Consider the following 19235-nt stretch of genomic DNA (forward strand, 5'->3'; position numbering starts at 1 on the left):
GACTATTCCATAATTTCGGGAATTTGTAAGAAAAAGCTTTGCCCTAGTGATAAGCAGCTTGCATCCTTTGATCGAAGTAGGCGTGGCGGATCGTAAGACACTAGCAGTTCACTCATATACTGCGGTGCGAGACTATTTAATGCTTTATATGTCAAAAGTAGTATTTTAAAGTTAATGCGAAATTTCACAGGGAGCCAATGAAGTGAAGATAAGATAGGTGTGATGTGCTCGTATCTTCTGGTTCTAGTGAGGACTTTTGCTGCTGCATTCTGGACTAGCTGAAGCTTGTTTATGCACCTAGTTGAACAACCAGACAGTAAGGCATTACAATAGTCCAACCTAGAGGTAATAAAAGCATGAACTAGTTTTTCTGCATTGTTTAGCGACAATATATTTCTTATCTTGGCAATCTTTCTGAGGTGAAAGAATGCTATCCTGGTAATATTATCTACATGAGCTTCGAATGAAAGGCTGGAATCTATAATCACACCGAGGTCTTTTACTGTTGCACTTGATGGAACAGAAAGGCCATCTAAAGTTACAGAGTGATCTAGAATCTTACATACATACTAGCTGTATGCGGTCCTATGACTAGAACTTCTGTCTTATCTGGATTAAGCAAAAGGAAGTTAATTAGCATCCAATTTCTTATGTCCTGCACACATTGCTCAACTTTAGTAAGCTGGTTTATCTTATCAGGTTTTGCTGAGACATATAACTGTGTGTCGTCAGCATAACAGTGAAAACTAATACCATGCTTACGGATTATGTTGCTCAGAGGAAGCATGTAAAGGGAAAAAAGCAGTGAGCCTGAAACTGAACCCTGTGGAACACCAAACTCCACTAGAGAACATGCAGAATAATCACAATTTAGGTCTATATACTGATACCGATCTATCAAATAGGATCTGAGCCAGGAGAGGGCTGTACCCCTAATTCCTACTACATTTTCTAATCTGTGAAGACGAATACTATGATCAATGGTGTCAAAAGCTGCACTGAGGTCAAGTAATACAAGCATGGTTACACAACCTTGATCAGAGGCCAATAGGAGGTCATTTACTACTTTAACGAGTGCCGTTTCTCTGCTGTGTTGAGGCCTAAATCCTGACTGATACAGTTCATGTATGCCATTTCTATGTAGATATGAGCATAGCTGCTCCGCTACTATCTTTTCCAGAATCTTAGAGATAAAGGGGAGGTTTGATATTGGCCTGTAATTGGACAGCTGACAGGAGTCAAGGTCAGGTTTCTTTATAATTAGTTTAATAACTGCTAATTTAAAAGATTTTGGAACATACCCAATGCTGAGTGAAGAATTAATTACTCTCAACAGGGGTTCTGTTATTGCTGGTACTATCTGTTTAAGAAAATGTGTCGGTACAGGATCTAATATACAGGTTGATGAATTTGCGGAAGAGATAAGTGAAATTAGTTCATTCTCTTCAAAGGGGAGTGACGTATTCTAGGTTCTGATCTGACATGGCTAGATTAACATCTGCATCAATTACATTGTTCGGTTTCAAAGCCTCAATTTTATGCCTCATATTTACAATTTTATTATTAAAAAATTTCATGAAGTCCTCACTATTGCATGATGTTGTTGTGGAGATTTCTGCAGTGGTCTTATTTCTGGTTAATTTGGCTACAGCATTAAAAATAAAAATCTAGGATTATTTTTGTTATTTTCTATAAGAGTGGAGAGATATGTTGATCTAGCTACACTAAGAGCTTTTCTATAGTTCAGGATGCTCTCCTTCCATGCTTTTTGAAATACTAACAATTTAGTTTGACGCCATTTACGTTCTAATTTCCGAGCGGTCTGTTTTAAAGAGCGTGTCTGATCGTTATACCAGGGAGCGAGTTTCTTATGTCTAATAATTTTTCTTTTAACTGGAGCTACATTATCTAAGGTATAGCGAAATGTCGACTCTAAATATTCAGTCGCCTGATCGAGTTCTGTGGGGTCAGACGGTGATCTAATCAAAGTTGGGAACTCTGGGAGATTACTGATAAAACTCTGTTTTGTAGTTGATGTGAATGTACGTTTCATACGGTAGCGCGGCGCTGTGTGTACTTTATTACTATGACACACTTGAATTGAGACAAGATAGTGATCTGATATAACTTCAGACAATGGACTTGTAAAAAATTTTTTATACTTAATCCGAAGAATATTATTAAATCTAAAGTGTGACTTGCTTTATGAGTGGGTCCTACTACACACTGATTTACTCCTACCGAGTCCAGTATGGACATAAATGCTTTACGCACAGGGTCTTCTGGATTTTCAAAATGAATATTAAAATCTCCAGCAATTAACGCTTTGTCTACAGAAACGACTAGGTTTGAGAGGTAATCTGCAAATTCACTAAGAAATTCAGAGTACGGCCCTGGAGGTCTGTAAATGATAATTAGCGGGATCGACTAAGCAGACTTTATATTTGTAGCTACACTTGTTTTGTTACTATAGAGAACTTCAAATGAATTAAATTTGCGTCAGTGTTTTTTTATAATAGTTAGATTATCATTGTGAATAACTGCGACGCCTCCTCCTCTACCAGTTAACCGAGGCTGGTGTATGTAGCTGTATCCAGGAGGACTAGCTTTATTTAGAGCTACATACTCGTCCTGTTTAATCCAGGTTTCTGTTAAACAGAGTATATCAAACTCCTGATCCGTGATAATTTCATTAACTATAACTGCTTTAGATGCGAGAGATCTAATATTTAACAGTCCTAGCTTCAGATCAGAGGTGCCGGCTGCACTTTCAGTGTGATCCAAGTTTGTGGTATCTATGTTAATTAAATTACTAAAACAGACTTCCTGGGTCTTTCTACATTTTTGCTTAACTCGGGGAACACTACACCAGAGCGTTAGAGCAGTACAGTGACATGGAGTGATAGATATCATCAGTAAAGTTAATACTGGAGCACTGAGAGGAAACACAACTCAACTGGAGGAAGATGCTCACATGAGGACGATCAACATTAAACACTCACACACACCTTCATATGATTGTTTACACACTGTAACTGACCAGAGACTCATTTTATGTCTGAAATTTAAAAGCTTATGAGATGCCTGCATGTTTTTCACACATATGTCACAAACACAATCATTGAGCAGCTCTTTTTCACACAGCTACTGTAGAAGAGGAAGTGGGTGCAGCATCACACTCTGTTTAAGACTCATATGAAGACACAGAGCACATTCACAGAGCAGGACAGAGACAGTAAGAGTGTGTAACAGAACAGGAGCTTTAATATCTTTCTGAAGTGGAGTTGGTGTGGAGATGTGTGAGTGTGAACTCAGGATGAAGATCCTCCTCATCTTCACCCTCTGTCTGATCTCAGGTAAAGAAATGCACTTCAGAATAATCCTCACTCTCAGCAGCAGTGTTACATGAAGGAAGGTTTTGCTCAGATGGATGTTTGGTGTTTTGTTAGATGGAGGAGATTCCAAGGATGTAACAGGATATTTAGGAGGAGGAGTCCTTATCAAGTGCAAGTATCATACAGGATACACACAAAACATGAAGTTTTTCTGTAAGGGTTCAACACTAGTCTGTTCTGACCAAATAAAGACAAAAGTTAAAAACAAGTGGATAGATTCAGGAAGATTCTCACTGTATGATGACACCAAATCAGCAGAGTTCAGGGTGATGATCAGAGAGCTCACTGTACAGGACACTGGGGCGTACAAGTGTGGAGTTGATATACAATCATGGACAGACATTTACACACTGGTGGAACTGAAGGTAAAGGAAGGTGAGTCTATTATCACTGATATTAGCAAACATACAACACACCAAATAATCATATATTATTTTTACACTTATGTAATATATTTTATGATTTTTTGTTATCTTTAACATTTTCTTTCTGATGATTTAAATAGTAAGATCGTGATTTAATTCATATTTAACCTTTGCATGGCTGAGACTAGTTTCTAATTTAAAATTTAAAACCCAATTAAATACAAACCTGCCCCTGAACCTGACTATTAAACTCACTCTTTTTTAACTTACTTGTTCAATAGATTTCAGTTCATTCATGGCTTATCTCAGGAAGGATTGTCCTGCATTGCTGTGTGTCTGACCTTTAACCCCTGCCTTTTTTAACTATGAGTTTGTTTGCTGATTTAAATTGTTAAAAATGATTCATGCTTACTTTCATCTGTCATCAAATTATCAACGCAAATTTTAAGAAACAGCTCAGACTTTAACCTTACCTCTAATAAAATATGGATTTAAGACGTGATCTTTAAAAATGATCTTGAACTTAAGTATTATATCATTTCGACTAGATAGTTCTACTTTTAATTGATTAATCATGATTTGAACCTCTTGTTCTTTATTAGGGCCCAGGGTCTCTAGAGCAGTAAGTGCACATGCAGGGGGAGGAGTCAACATCAAGTGCAGATATGAAGATAAATACAAAGACAAAATCAAATCTTTCTGTAAGATCGAGACAGATCATAGCTGTTTAAATCAAATAAGAACAAAACTAAACAGTGAATGGTCACATGATGGCAGATTCTCAGTTCATGACGACAGAAGTTCAGGATTCTTCAGTGTGTTTATCAGAGAGCTGATTACGGAGGACACTGGAACATACGCGTGTGCTGTTGATGTGTCTGATAGAATACAGACCTACACTGTAATGTTCCTGGATGTAAGAAAATGTGAGTAAATTTATTTATGTTTTAGCAAAGAAACATGTAATGAAATTAGTACTGTATATGCAAATTTATTGTATCACATTAAGCAATAAGTGGAACAGAATATTAAAATGTCTCCAGGTTAATGTTTTTGCTGCCATGATTAGTGTATCTCCATATAACTGGTTGTAAGATTGTAAGAACTGGGGCAGAATTATTATTTGATGTTTGTATTTATATGATTTGAAGCATACAAAAACAGCAAAAGGTTATAGTGAGTAGAAAGGCAGTGATGGTGTGATGAGGAGCGTCATGTGACACTGCATCAAAATTCAGAAAAACTTTGTGTCCAAAACAATATACTAGGAAATGTCATAATTCACACTGTAAGGTTTTTTTTTCTAGGACACATACATACATAAAAACTGATCAGATGTTTTTCGGATTTGCAGATCTGTCCTATGAGAAGTCCATCAGTGAGACTGTCCATGTAGGAGGAGATTTGAACATCAGCTGTAAATACCCAGAATCCCTCAGGAGTAATCCCAAGTTTCTCTGTAAAATGAGCCTGCAATATTCTGCTTGTTCTTATAAAAAATCTATTAATGAAAGTGGAAGATTCATAAATGTGGGTAAATTCTCCCTGTATGATGACAGAGAAAGACGAATCTTGAGTGTGAGTATTAGAAATGTAACTGAGCGAGACTCTGGTGAATACTGGTGTGGAGCTGAAGCAGCCTGGGAATCTGATAATGGATACAAGGTTTATTTCACACAGATCAACCTGACAGTTACTGGTGAGTTTGTAGAGACACAGAGACACACTGCTTCAATTATGTTGATCTTACAGATACTTGGAATGAAACACAGAGTCAGTGCACATCAAGGGCGTAGATTTGCTCTGGACATTGGTGGGGACCTATGACTCCAAACTCCCCCCCCCCATTCCCTGCCCCACCCAGCAACCCCCCCACCCCAAATCCGTCCACGGAATGCATGTTTTTTTTTATATGCTGCAAAATCACTTTACAATAATACTTGCAATGATTCGATTGATATTAATCCACTTAAAATGCAATTCATTAAGGTAAATTAAGGAATAGTGTAATGTTAAAGGAATGTTTAATAACTGACAAAAAATAGTTTAATAAAGACTATTCTTTATTAGGCCATAGTGCAAATGAAACATCTCAAACATCAGTATATATAAAAGTAGATCACATCTAAACATGAACTACTGTTAGGTACCACACAACAGCTCAATGCCTATTGCTCCTATATGAAGAATCCAAAAATATGCTTTTGCCTCTCGTTAACAGAAATAAACTGCTGGCATAATTGTTTGACATCAATATTGTCCAGACTGTTCTGGTGGACATGGCATACAGCAGCATTGTTCAATCAAGCATTGTTGATCTGAGCCAGGTTTTTAGTCTCCTGAGAGTACTGAAACTCCTTTCAGCTTCAGCTGATGACACCGGGATAACTAAAAGCAGCCTGACAAGGGTTTCAATGTGATCAAATAGACCACTGGCATTCCTCTCATGATAGTAGCCACTTCTGTACTAGATTTGAAACTGTTTTTGTACTTGAACATGGCTAGCTGGATACTGATCAACAATATCATCCACCTCTCCTGTCAGAAGAATGTCTTCCAGGCTTTTCTGAGTCTTAGTGTGCAAATCTCGAATCAAATCATTAATGTTTGCCAAGTCAGTGAATGCATTTTACAAATTATTTGTGGGAAGTGGATTGTCTATTGGTGAACTGTCAACAAAACTCTAGCCATGGCAATATTAGTATGTAGCATATCAATTTCTTTCACAAGACTGATTTCTGACAAATGCAGCCATAGTCTCTCACGTGATAGCAGGGAAAGGCACAGCCGATCAAAATGTTCATATGTGTTTTTTTTTTTAAAGGGGATTAAATTATTGGGTGGGGACATTTCAATGGTCGGAGGATATTGGTGGGGACACATCCCCTCTGACCAGCCTAAATCTACGCCCCTGGTGCACATCATAACCAGGACGAGCCTGTGATATTATTAGACTGTTAGTGAATATAACAATAATGTGAGTACAAATAAATCAGGTATGTTTAGTAATATGTTTGATAACTCGTGGAATAGAAGTGATCCAGCTGATATTATATGTTAAAATGATGAATTCTGTCCCTTCCGACTAAATAATGTGATGAATAGATTTGTATTAGACTCTCTGTTCTTCCTGTGTATTTTTGCTTCAGTACACATCCTGATATCAGAAGCATAAAAAGCTGTCAGTGTTTGTGAAGTTGCACACGTACCAAACGTTCTATGTATTGTGTTGCATCTGTTCTGCTCTCAGTCATACACTGGAAGAACTCACTCAATGTCATTCAGTATCTAACTAAACTTTCACAACTTTAGATCCACATGTCCCAATTACAACCTGGATACCAACACAACCTTCATCGTCACCACCATCACAACCTTCATCGTCACCACCATCACCCTCATCTGCCTCCTCTTCTTCCTCATCATCATCAACATTGTTATTATCTAAGTCTACTCCAGTTTCTCCTCAAGCAGGTAATTCTGCTCAGATGCACATCACACCCATAATCTAATTCTATGACTTTGATGAATCTAATCTCTTCTGAATGATCAGTATGTAGGTTAAAGTGTCTGTTTGTTTCTCTTCCAGGATTTCCAGCTTCCACTGTGATCCCTGTGTCTGTAATTCTGCTGCTGCTTGTGATTGGAGTCATATTCCTTGCTTTACAAATAAAATTCAGTATGCAAAACACACACACACGCACACACACACACACACACACACACACACACACACACACACACAATAAGTACTTGTGTTGTTGTCTTACACGTTCATGGTTCAGGCTTTAACTCTTAGCTTTGGTTACTTTTGTTTTTTTTCGCTACACAAAAGTGAGTGTGTGTGAGTGTGTAGGAATGCACAAAGTCCTCCAATGGGCTGATGAAAAACATTTACTGAAAGTAGAGGCAGAAAGGAGTAAATGTTATATGATTGAGCCATGCACTATGTCTTATTTATTCACATAGGAATATTAAGTTATTTTAAAATAACTTTTAAACTTTCTGGAAGCCCTAAACATAACTTATATTTTATATCTTAATGTTACAGTATTCTTTAATAATTAGTAACTATAATTTACATCTATAGCAAATGTTTAAGTTATAATCATTATTAAAATCTGAGATTAAAACAGTAAGAATAACTACAAATTATTTGACTATTTTTTTCTTCAAAGCTTCTATGTCCAGGTGTTCCAACCAAGACCAGGAGGTAACTGTCTTTATCAGTGTGTGTTCATTTACAACAAGAGGTAAAATGTGTACATGTACTGTATATAGATTCTATTTGTCTTTGCTTTCAGGTCTCTGTTGCTGTGTGTGACTGTGAGGAGGAGAAATCTGCTGAAGGTCTAATTTACACAGTGGTTATTTACAGCAGTGTCTCCAGCTTTAATGAGGCAGTTCCACACATTGAGGACGAGGTCTTGTGTGACTTCAGTCAGTTACACTGATTTATGTGGATAGATTACTGAACTGAGATTAGAGACAAATAACCTGTACATTGGATCTCTACTGATTTATTGAGACTTTTCTTCCTTTGTTATGTGTAAAAACACCAGATTTTCTAAAAATTCACAATAAATATACATTTGTCAAGTTGTGGAAGTCATGTAGTATGTTATACAACCTTTATTATACAGTACTCTTCCACATCCATAGTTTCCTCCTGTGTTGATTTTATGTTAATGTACAGTTTTTTCCAATTGCTAACACACAATTTTTCAAACTAGTCTGGTTTTATCAAAATACTTAACACAATTTAAAAAACCACACACCCAAACTGCAAAATACCTCATATATCCTGCAAAATGAACTGATCAAACTTTTGCATGAAATGGCACACACTTCATATTACCAGATTTTTGCCTAACCAACTACACACTGTGGGGCATAATGAAAAGCACCCCCATCTTTAGTATGCTTTGCCATAATACTAAAATATGTATCAGATTGTTCACATGCACAGAAATATTCGCAGATACACACACATGCTGTTGCAACATTTTTTTTAATTTTTTTATTTACAAGTCAGTGCAACATATGCACAGCAGATATATTTACATGGGACTGAACAAAAATATTCTTACAAAAAACAGTAAACTGAAAAACAAAATTTTAGAAAACATATATTACAGTTAAAAAAAAGAGGCAAGAAAAAAAATTAGGCAGCATCTTGCTGCACAGCCGGGTCTGGCCACAACGCCTCATCAACATCACAGGCAATATCTTCCCTTGCCAGACATCGAGGGAAGAAGCGCCTTGAGTGCCTTATTCATCCCTGAATTGCACCCACATCAATCTCATCACATGCCTCTTCCATGGCCTGCACAAGAGGCATGCGCACAAAGGGCTGCCAGTCGTATACCTTCCACCGCCATGCCTAAAAAAACTCTTCTATGGGGTTTAGAAATGTTGAGTATGGTGGGAGGTATTGCACGAGAAATGTTGGGTGGTCAGCAAACCAGTTTTGGACTGGGGCTGCACAATGAAAGCTGATGTTGTCCCATACTACAACGTACCGGTATCTTTGATGGTCTGCATCATTCATACGCTCTGGTGGTATGAGGATGTTGTGAAGTCTGTCCAGAAATGTGAGAATATGGGCTGTGTTGTATGGTCCAAGTTTGGCATGACGGTGGAGGACACCATGCATACTGGAGATGGCAGCGCACATTGTGATGTTCCCACCACGTTGGCCAGGAACAACTATTGGCCACAGAGCCATTATAACGTTTCTCCCCCTTCTTCTGGTCATTGCTAGGTTGAACCCAGCCTCATCTATAAAGATTAACTCATGTGGGATTGCATGAGCATCCATTTCCAGGACTCCCTGAAAACAAAGAACAAAAATCAGTCAATATGGTGTTATCCAGTACACTGGAAAACAATGTTGCGTGTAGTGTACTGCAGTCAATATAGTACTTACATCCACATATGCTCGTCTGAGCTCTTTGTTTCTTTGAGAGTTTCTCTCAAATAGCACCTTATAAAGTTGTTTTATTCTGATTTGGTTTCGCTTGAGAATGCGAGCCAATGTGGACAGACTGACTCGTTGAATGTTGTCGAATAAAGTGTTGTCTTGGATGATGTGGCTTTGAATTTCTCGTAATCTGATTTCATTATTTTCCAAAACCAAGTTTACAATGGCAGCTTCCTGTACCCCGGTGAACATTTGGCCCCTTCCTCCACCATGGTGTCGTCTCTCAGTCCTTTTGAAAAAATAAAATAAAAATATAGATAGGGCTTGGACAATGTAGGCTAAATATTTTCCCCCACAGTAGAGTACATTGTACAGGAAACTCGTACAGTTCATGAATGGCTAATGTCACTATGTACACTATGACATGCGGTATACTACATGTGTACTACATGAAATTTTGGTTACATACCTGTTCTCCAGTCTAAAGGTCCGGATGACAGAGGCGACAGTAAAACGGCTCAAGTTTGGCTGCACTCTCTGTCCAGGCTCACGCATTGTAAGCCCATGGTTGATGACATGATCTACTAAGGTTGCTTTGATTTCATTTGAAAGTGTTTGTCTTCTTTGGCCATGAAGTCGTCTACCTGTTCTACCCCTACCTCTCACTCTTCCTCCCCCTTTTATGTTCAACCTTCCTCTCCCTCTTCCTCTCTCTGCAATGTCTTCCATTGTTGTTGTTAAAAAAAAAAAGGTTCTCACCTGTGGTCTTTTTATAGTGCTAACATTCTAATTGAAGTGTTAACAATTAACCATTGAGGTGTTTGGCCAGGTGGCACATGTAATTGGCCAATTAGCTCATGTAGTGTCATTTTGAATGGCAGTGATTTGTAATGGCAAGCATGTGACTTTATGTCAGATTGTTGTGTCTTATGCAGAGAACTATTTTCAGTGCATTTAAAAAGTGTCATTTTGAAATGCAAAATGTGTGTAAAGCAGAAAATGTGTTTAGATTTTTAAGGACTTGAGAAGAAGTTTTGCTCTCTGTGTGTCAGTTTAAATAATTGTGCTGTGCATGTCATTTTAGTCTGTTAGCAATTGGAAAAGACTGTAATACATAAAACCTATACTAACATCATGTTTTTACTAATTTTTTGGAATTAAACTTTAAACATACTTCAAAAGAATTGTATTATAGTACACTTTCCAAACATGTATTATAGGAAAATATACTTTAAGTGAAAGGTTGGTGAAAAAAAACCCTGTAGGGAATAATTTATTTTATAAATGTGAATTAACCTGCAAAAGAAAATACCAATATCTTCAACAAACAACACACAATACTTCAACAAAGACAACAAAAGGGCTCAACAAAGACAACAACAAAGAGCAGGCATTAGAATACAGCTTCCACACTATGCTTCAGTTCCAGAAACTATTTAGAAGCGAGTGAGCGGTAAACAGGCGTAAAAGCCACACTACTTTTTTAGTACAGTAAAACCTTGGATTGCGAGTAACGCGGTTTGCGAGTGTTCCGTAAGACGAGCAAAGATTTTTACTAAATTTTGACCTGATTTACGAGTACCGAGTATCATGTATCACGCATGAGCTTCTTGTTTTGACGCTGAGCATCGCGTGAACACAACTGAGCCAATGGTTTTCTCTCTCTTGCGCTGCAGAATTGTGGGTAATCGCCTCCCCTGCTGGGTCTTAATGCGCGTCTCTCATTGGTATAATCAACATCCATGCACTAGTGTACTGTTTTCTTTAACACTGTGATCATGTGTGTGAGCATAAAGCATCTTTTATTTTGTGTTTGTATGTGTGTGTACAGTGCGCGTGTAATGTTTATTATAACATGCGTGTGTTTACGCATGTAAAGCAAAAGAAAGTCTCAGTAAAGAGGTTAAAGGTTCATTTTCTCTCTCTCTCTCTGTTATGTTATGTGTTGGAGACCAGTCCCATCACACACATACCCATCCTCCTCTCGTTTTGACACACACACATACTCTCTCTTTCTCTCTCTAATGGAAACACTGCTCTGTCAGGATTCTTTTTGAAGGTACAGTGCAGGTTAATTTGTTATATTTTTACTTTACAGTAGCGATTTTTTCATTACTGTCAAGTATGTACATTAGTTTAAATGCAGCCATATACTTTAAGTGTATTAAGTATACTTAACGTCGTTCCACTTTAGCACACAAAAGTATACTTAATACACTTAAAATTGTGCATTTAAACAATTTATTTACAACTTAAATGCACTTAATACAAAATTAATTGTTCCAAAATAGCAAACTTCAAGTATAATAGCCATGTGTCTGGCTGCAAGTACACTTTAGTATGCTTCGGCATGCTAGGATTTAATATACTTAGCATACTTTTTTCACTTAGGAAAGGATATTAAGCAGAGAATAGTGAACTAGTGTTAGTGTGTATGTTCTTATATGTTATTGTATATGTGGTTATTGTATACTCTACATAACAGTGATAATCACGGGCAAGTGCGGAACTGTGTGCTGGAACACCAAGGCCTCACTGTGACCCTACAGAGCAGATGCATCTCGCTATAGGATGGGAACGCATGGACAAGCTGTCCAATTAAGTTATGTTTCCTTTAGCCATAGGATAAACATGTATGGGAGCATTGTGCCTCGTGGAAAAGAGTAAACATATGTACTGGAGCATTGTACAGTATCTTGTTAGAAGCGGAATATTAATACAGTAAATGTATATAAGCATGCATCTTAGACGAGATGAGAACTTTTTTCTCTGCAGAGAAACTGCTTAGCTTTACTATTCTGAATAGAATAAAATCTTTTGGCCTCAACACCCCTGGTCTCCATTGTGATCTTTGCATCTTTGGTTAATCGTCCTTAAACTATCTACAACACCAACTCTAATGATGCAGTTCCACACATTAACGATGAGCTCCTGTGTGACTTTACTTCAGTCAGTTACACTGCTTTATGTGGACAGATTACTGGAATAAGGTTAGAGCTAAAAACCTTACTTTGAATCTCTACTATTTTGTAAGTATTCTTCTTTATTATATGTAAAAAAAAAAAAAAAAAAAAAGCAAATGTGTAGAACTGTAAGGTCTTGCAGCTGTCGGTTAATGTGATGATTAATGTTCTGTTTTATTAGAATAAGTTGTAAAAAAAGGCAGTGAGTTATGGTGTTTTTTTCACTAGAACTGCCAGGTTTTTCTGACCCCTCCAGCCCTACCAGAGGTAGGCCAAATGGCCCCTTGGTTTTAAACTAACAACTTAATCACCAACAAATTGATTCCCATTCATTTAAGTACTGTAAGTAATTAAGTAAGTAATTGCCACATTTACAGAACAAAGGCAACTGTTCACTTGTGATTAAGGATATTAGGTAAAAACAACCGGGCCAAATGGCCCCTTTCTGGTAGTCCTAGTGTTAAATTAATAAGCATCAACGATTGGATTATGTTATTGCCTGCATATTTTATTGTGAATATTGCTATTATTATGCTGTATGCTAACATTTATGTCATTGTTTTATTTCAAGAAAAAAAAACACAAGCTGACGCATTACAATCCTACAAACCAGGGGTCTGTTCTTCGTACGTCGCTTGACACATTCGAGATGAATTGACACATCTAAGATGAGATCATCGTGCTAATTATGATCTGGCTAATTCGGTGCTTCGAGCACACCTGTTGTTGTTGATTAGTATAGCTGGATTGAGTTGTCTAGGATTATTGCGTGCTCGTGCGTTGGTTTAAAAGGTAATATGCATCGACAGTAGAAACACTGATCACAACCCCTCCGATTGGTTGACGAAATGAAAAAAGAGCGGCTCAATTTTTATTTGTAACACGTGGTATGCGCTGAAATGCCCTCCTGCCATGGATTGCCCCCCCCTTACATAATCACTATCAAATATTATATTAGAACATAAATTCATAAGTTAATGGTTTACAAATTACAAATTACATGAGACAATAAAATAAAATAAGCAATATAAAAATAAATATGTTGTACATGAAAAAATACAAATATTATGTATACTTTTATATTGTTTATTTTATAATAAAATTAGTTTCGTATAAATTATAAAATATTTATTTTTAATATATATATAAATATTTATTCGCATATTTTTATGACAAACCCCTGAAAAATAAATGTTACAAAATAAACATTATACAAGATGTGCCGAGGGTTTATTATAATAGTAATATCATATTTGATAATAATAAACCTATGAATTTATGTTCCTATATAATATTTGATAGCGATTATGTGTGTGGGTGGGGGGAGTCCATGGCAGGGGGCATATACTTTTCTTTTTCCATGGAGTCAGTCGTGCTCTTTAACCAATCAGATGTGACCTCGCCATTTCAACCAATCATAACCCGTCAGGAGCGCAGGCTAAATCCTGTTTACATGAAATAAACCTGCTCCCGAGCAGGTTCAAGCTTACGGATATGTTGCTATGACAACAAATGGTAGAAGCGCATTGAAGAACGAAACAATCCAAGATCAGGACAAATCCACAACAATTAAATCCAGCTAACTGAGTTAGCGACGTACGAAGAACGGACCCCAGTCTGTTGAGTGGTGACAATAAAGGAGTTGTTTACATACACCTAGTGCATCGTCATTTGTCCATTATCAAACAGTCTTTGGTGGGTCAGCACACTGAACCGGCAAAGTATATATACAGTGAAGAGCTACCAAACTTAGACTGCCCTCTAAGGTGCTCAGGAATTTCTACTCCTGTACATAGAGAGCATCCTGACGGGAAACATTACGACCTGGTTTGGAAACAGCACCATGCAGGACAGACGAGCTCTACAGAGGGTGTGATCAGCTGAGCGCATCATCCGCACCGAGCTCCCTGACCTGCACTTGATCTACAGCAAGCGGTGCTGGACCAAGGCCAGGAAGATTGTGAAGGACCTCAGCCATCCCAACAATGGACTGTTTTCTCTGTTGCGGGATGGGAAGCGATTCCGCTCCCTGAAGGCCAACACAGAGAGACTGAGGAGGAGCTTCTTCCCGCAGGCGATAAGGTCTCTCAATCACATCACACCACACAGGAGTAATATCTTTTAAACATTGACACTAACAGGACAATCATGGACACATTCATGCAATACATATTTACATATCTGAAGCCATTGAACAGGACACTTTTCATAAGTCACTTTATACAATACATGTTTATCTGCCATTGCACATGCCACTTTGCCACTTTGCCACTTTAAAACATTTTAATGCCACTTTAAAACATTTAAAGTTTTTTATATATATATTTTCCCCCATATTCCTATATTCTATATTTTGTGATATTTTTACATGCCCTTATCTTTACAGTTTGTTTATTTTACTAGTTACATTTATTTTCCTTTGTATTTTATTTATTTTTATTAATATTTATTCCTTATATAGTTTTTTTAATTTTCTTTTTAAGGTTACCGGCGGTCATATAAGCATTTCACTGCATATCGTACTGTGTATGACTGTGTATGTGACAAATAAAATTTGAATTTGAATTTGAACACATTTCAAAGCATAAATGATCAATATGCGAAGGATCTAGACCAGCTTAAGCACCAACTGAAACAACTACAAATTCAAGTGGAGCAGCCAAGTCCTGTAAGTCAGCCGCAACAAACTGTTGCTTCATCAAGACAGTACAGCTCTATTCGTCCTGTACCCTGCACCACGTGTCCAGCCACAGGCATGTCCTAACGAAATGAGTGCTCAACCCATACCTGCTCCATGGTTCATATATTGAACACAGCATCGCACAGGGGACGAGCATCGAAGTCTGTCACACAGTAGTACTCCATCCCCTCCATCTGAACAGGTACAGGAACAGCCCTTCTATCACAATGTGCAAAAGAGGGATGAAAATTCATACGTGCATCACTTTAGGCGATGAGACCCATCAAATTCAGTCTACCAGGGCGCACAAAATCCTATATTATGAAGGCAACCAACTCCATCCCCTCTGCTTGAACAGGAACTCACTTATCGGGGTCCAACTCCCTCAATTCCTGACTATATTCACCCCAGCCTGAGAGAGTTTGCACAGCTGAAAATTGCTCTGGGGAACATTCTTCCAGTTAATGCGACAGAAAGTTTTAAATTTCAAATACTGATGGATCATCTGAAGCTGGAAAAGGCTTTATTAATCACTGACTCCTATTTCCATTCACAACATCCTTACACAAGGACAATGGCTGCTTTAGACCAGCAGTATGGTCAACCACACCAACTAGCTTTACAGCGGATCGCTGAGTTGATGAATGGTCCATCTATAGCTAGCGGAGATTAGAAGGCCTTCAGACTTTTTACCCTTAAAGTTCGTTCACTGGTCGGCATGCTAGAGCAGCTAGGCAGGAATGGCATCTTAGAGTTACAGTGTGTGTCTCGGCTACTTGGGAAGCTCCCACATGACCTAAGGTCAGGGTTTAGGAGATTTGCACATCCACATCGTGTGTCCATTCCTACTCTTCTGGATTTTGCAGAATAGCTGGATTATGAAATCCAAATTCAAAAGGACACTATAAGGTTTGTAACCAGTCAATGCAGAGTCCCCTTGATGCGCATAAGAGACTCTAAGCCAGCCCCTAAAAGCACCAGAATTTTTCTGGGCACTGAGGAAGCAGTTTCTGAGTCTGCACCACCTGTTCCAACATTGAAAGATATGCTAAGACCTTACTACCCATACTGTGACAACAGTAAGCACTCCCTCAACAACTGCAGTAATTTCAAACACCTTACAAAAGACCGAAAGCGAAGCTGGATCAAGGATAACCACAGTGACCAAGTCAGTTCCGTGTTACTCATCGGATCTGACTACCCCCCACCTTATCAACCCTGTGGAACCAGTTAAGCTAGGTCCACCTGGAGGACCAGTCGCTATAAAGACCCATCTTGGTTGGACATTACAGGGTCCAGTGCAGCACCTGCAAAGGGACATGAATAAACAGCATTGCCTTTTTACTTCAATCTCTTCACCAGAATTAGATCTCCACAAACAAGTCAAGAGATTATGGCAGATGGATGTACTGCCCTGGTGTAATGAAAAGACTTGCATCAGGTCCAGACAGGATCAAGAGGCAGTGGAACATTTAAAAAGTAGGACAATAAGGGTGGAGTTGGATGGTGTCAAGTTATATGCGTGTCAGGAGCATGCCTGAACTCAAAGCACCTCAAGAGGCGGTTTTGTCGCAACTGAAGTCCACTGAACAGAGACTAGCCAAAAATCCACAGCAGGCAGCAGCTTACGTCACAGAGATTTTAAAATTGGAACAATCAGGCTATGTTAAGTGATTGCCACAGATTTCTGTGACCAACATGTCCTGCTCTTGGTACATCCCGCACCATATGGTCCAGCAAGATATCGCATTGAAAAAAATCGCATTGTTTTCAACTGCTTGTTCCAGTATCGTGGACAAAACCTGAATGAGCTTCTGCTTCCAGGACCAGTGTTGGGGCCATCCCTACTTGCTGTGTTACTCGAATTTAGGGAACATTTTGTGGCAGTCAGCAGCGACATTGAGGGTATGTTTTACCAAGTTAGGCTGCTTCCAGAAGACAAACCACTTTTACGCTTCCTCTGGAGAGACCTAAATATAAAGGAACAACCCACCGTGTACGAATGGCAGGTCCTCCCTTTCGGCACTACCTGCAGCCCCTGCTGTGCTATCTTTGTACTTCAGGAACACATCCTAAATCATAGCCAGCCTGGTGATGATGTCCGTAATTCTGTGCTGAAATCCTTTTATGTAGACAACTGCCTACAGAGTTTCACATCAACAGAGGTAGCAAAAGTTTTTGTTAATAAAATTGGGAAGCTGCTGAATGAAGGAGGCTTTGAGTTAAGGCAGTGGTATAGCAATGTTCCCTCAACTATAAGTCACCTGCCCACGATTCCATATCGAACAGTACCGAACTGTGGATTTTACAAGGTCAAACAGACACTCAGGAATCAACACTGGGGCTCCTTTGGAACCATCAGTCAGACACAATCTCTTACAAATACCGTACCAAAGACAGTGGTGAGACTACAATTCGCACCATATACCGAGTACTGGCCAGACAGTACGATCCATTAGACTACCTCACCTCATCCCCACTCGCGCTAAGATCATTGTACAGCACCTGTGGGACAAAAAACGGGATTGGGATGACCCACACTTGCCAATAAATCTTCTACGAGCCTGGACTGAGTGGGAAGAGGAGTTACCTGCCCTATAAACTATTGTTCTTTCTCGATGTTACTGTAGCCTTGACAAAGAGAAAGAAAAGAGTGTACGTGACATATACATCTTCTGTGATGCCTCTGAACGTGCTTATGGGTCTGTAGCATATCTTCGAGGACCAACATGGGCAAACCGAGGTGACTTTTCTAACCGCTGGATCCCGTGTTGCACCAAAAAAAAAAACAATCTATGCCTTGACTGGAATTGTGTGCTGCACTGACTGGAGTCCAGCTCTCCAAAGTACTCTTAACCGAGCTGAACCTGCCCATTCGCCAAACGACCTTGTGGACCGACTCTACCACTGTCCTACAATGGTAGATCGGAAAGGAAATTTTGTGAAATGACCCGATACCTCATGTATGTGGATGTATACAGGAATCTGTGAAACTTTCCAGGAATCCTCACAGCTAGCAGTGAGAGGTGATGGCTGTAAGGTGTAAAGGCCTTTTGTATGTTAATGACCAGCAGGAAGAGGTGTTGTCCTTCTTATCATAGCCGGGTGGGGGGATTAGCCATGGTGTGCCTTTGTCCCTTCAGCTTGAGGGTTTGAAGGGGAAACAAGCTGCACACACTGCTCTTCTCAATGAAGTTATCCAGAGTATTGATGCATTTAAGCACAAGTTTGATGAGAGAAGACCGCAGGAAGAGTCAAGCCATGTGCATAAAAGAGCTAAGGGGGCACATAACATGGGCAATGCGGTAAGTTGACCTTTATGTTACCTGACAATACAGTAGTAAATTATATCTTGCCAAGTTAACCTAAGCATTTGGCTACACATCTTCTTTTTGTTTTTTGCATTGTTGTAGATGTCCAGCATATTTAAAAGTTTGTCACGTCCTAATTATACAATGTTGTTTAAAAATGTATTTATTAAAGCGGTTTTAATTCAACATTACAGGAAGTTGTAAGGAGCCTCCATAATTCAGAAACAGCCCACATAAATACGATCCACAAACTGGGTAAGAATGTTGTTTCTTTACATGCTATGTATGGGGTTTTACATAATCATTTTGAATGTAATAAATGATACCACTCTCTTTCCACACAGAATTAGTTTACTTCATGATCAGGAGTGATGACATCTGCTGGAGGAATTAAAGATGACTTTTGCAAATGCAGACTCTGAGTATATAAAGGGTCATCAGAAAATGTTATTGTTATTATTTTTATGTCCCTTTATTTTTGTCCCTCTAATAATTTGAATTGTTTCTATCACTTATCTGAATTTTTTTTTACCAACATGTTAAACATTGCAGAGGAAATACTTTTTGTCTCAGCCAAGAAAGTCTCAGTTAAGAGACT

General features: G+C 38.6%; 1 long non-coding RNA gene across 1 annotated transcript; it reads left to right on the forward strand.

Moving 5' to 3' along the window:
- The first annotated feature begins 7346 nt into the window (after positions 1 to 7346).
- Positions 7347 to 8421, forward strand: LOC128526127 (uncharacterized). Its single transcript, XR_008360771.1, has 3 exons — positions 7347 to 7439; positions 7939 to 7973; positions 8065 to 8421. It is a non-coding gene; the product is annotated as an uncharacterized LOC128526127 (long non-coding RNA).
- The last annotated feature ends 10814 nt before the right edge of the window (positions 8422 to 19235 follow it).

Source organism: Clarias gariepinus, chromosome 6 (assembly GCF_024256425.1).
Source record: "Clarias gariepinus isolate MV-2021 ecotype Netherlands chromosome 6, CGAR_prim_01v2, whole genome shotgun sequence".
NCBI classification, from domain to species: Eukaryota; Metazoa; Chordata; class Actinopteri; order Siluriformes; family Clariidae; genus Clarias; species Clarias gariepinus.